Below are 2,278 nucleotides of genomic sequence, written 5' to 3'. Positions count from 1 at the left end.
TTACATTATTTTAATCGCCCAATACCCACGTGCGACGCTATGGCCGATCCTGATGTAGGCGGGGGCCCGCCTATATATCGATACGAACATTAAAATCACAAATAGAAGTACACGAGTACTTAAATAAATATTAAGCAAGAAATGCCGTTATTGTGTAATGTATTGAATATTTTAGTAAATCATTGAGCAAATATAGTCAAACAAGACGATAAGATTATAACGTCTATGTTATATTGAGAGCAATTAATAAATAATATTATTAAATTGGTTTTTCTTTTATAATCCAGCTTTTGTCGGAGTGATTTAAATGTTAACGTCTTAATAATCATGTAATTTTTAGTTTTAAATGAATTAAATGAAACTTTGAAATATTGGAAAATGTAATATAAAAAAGTACCTAGTACTTTATACTTACTTTTTTTTTCATCAATCAATATAACATATTCGTTATATCTTATTATCTTATTTTGACTATTTCTGCTAAACAATTATCTTCATTCGCATAATTAATATTGATATGTTTTGCTGTAACATTATCTCATTTATAATTACTGGACTGCAATTGGTTTTTATACTCGCATAATCATCATGATAGTTTTCGCTCTTGCTGTATCATTGTAGTTATTATAATAACGTCAGTTATATTTGTAACAATAACTTCGACTAAAATAACAACGAATTACGCAATCAAATCAAATAAAATATGATATTCAGTCATTTTTTTTTTTCAATTTAATTAGCTATTTTGTCAATGATACATACTTTGTTACTATGCTTACGATAAGTTATTTAAATATAGGTAATTATCAATAACGCTACCACTTATAATGTAAACAACTTTCAATACCTTATGAAAGTCAATAGTTTGTTGAAATACACATTTTGAGATAACATTAGTTTGTGAAACGTCACGTACACAAAAATGGGAGCAGCTTTTATGTTTATGTTTATCATTTTATTTTAAGAACAAACACACCATTAGATATATTTAGAAATAAAACTACATACGTACATGCCAGTAGTAGATTATCACGTTATTTCTATTAATTATAAATAAGTGTTCCACAAAAAAAATATCCATAATTTAAATCAGAAAGCCCCTTAAAGCTAAATTAATTCAAATAATGATGTTTCTATTTTTACTAGCAAGCACTATGTTTGTTTTGTTTGTATTTCGTAAAGACAATTTACATTTGTTTTGTCATACATACAAGCTTTGCACTCAGACAGACGCGTAGTATATTTATCCCGTACACATTGCCAATCCCTACTTCACTCTCTTCAGGTCAAGATTTTTATGAAAAAAAAAATCATTTCCCAAAGTGCAGTTTGCCTATACAAAACATCAAAGTCCGTTCAGTGTTTATGGCGTGAAAACGTAAAAGAGGACGTCTTACAACGTTTAAGTAAGGATTAAATTTCAACTATTCAAGAATATACTCGAAATAAAATTCACTTATAAAAAGAGATCAAGAGTCTACTCACGCATAAAATGTCCCTTGCAACCCGGTTGTAGTCTGCCACCGTTTAGACAGAAATCCACATGTCCAATTTGCCCAGATTCACCCAGAAAGCCCGCATTAGTGTGTATCACTTGAACTACGTGCGCGTCATCACGACTGAGTCGGAATAATTTGGAGCCATACTCTGATACTAGAGGACGCGCTGGATCTAACCCTGTAGCAATAAAGTTACTTTCATAATATGTATTCCAAAATGCAAGCAGCTTGGAAACCGAGCTGACTGTATGTACAAAACAAGAAAATGGTATGAAAAAGTTTAATTTCAGGGTGCCGGACTGTCGCATGATGTCTTAATTGCCCATATACAAGACGGGTTATGAGAACTATTTTTAAAAACAATATTCATGAGCAATATTATGTTTTTAGAATAATCTATTATACTCATATTATAGATTATTCTTCAAAAATAATAGTTCTTTTTGCTACTTCCTGTGTCCTGTATATAAACTATAGAAGTATAGACGACTTCAAATCTGTACATTGAATAAAAACTAATAATAATACCCTTAGGGGTAAATATTCAAATGACGCGAGTCAAAAAATTCATTTCAAAATTTTTGTCTGTCCGTCTGTCTTCCGGCTTTTAAACTACTGGACAGATTTTGACGAAACTTTATTTATTAAGTATAATTTTAATATATACCCACGCAAACAATATTTGTGGACACAGCTAGTTTTATATACTTTTATATAAATTAAATACTCTGTCATATTTCAGAAACATAAATTAGATAATAATATAATGTCCTTCATAT

The sequence above is a fragment of the Zerene cesonia genome, chromosome 19 (assembly GCF_012273895.1).
Source record: "Zerene cesonia ecotype Mississippi chromosome 19, Zerene_cesonia_1.1, whole genome shotgun sequence".
Classification (NCBI taxonomy): Eukaryota; Metazoa; Arthropoda; class Insecta; order Lepidoptera; family Pieridae; genus Zerene; species Zerene cesonia.
This window is presented reverse-complemented; position numbering follows the sequence as displayed.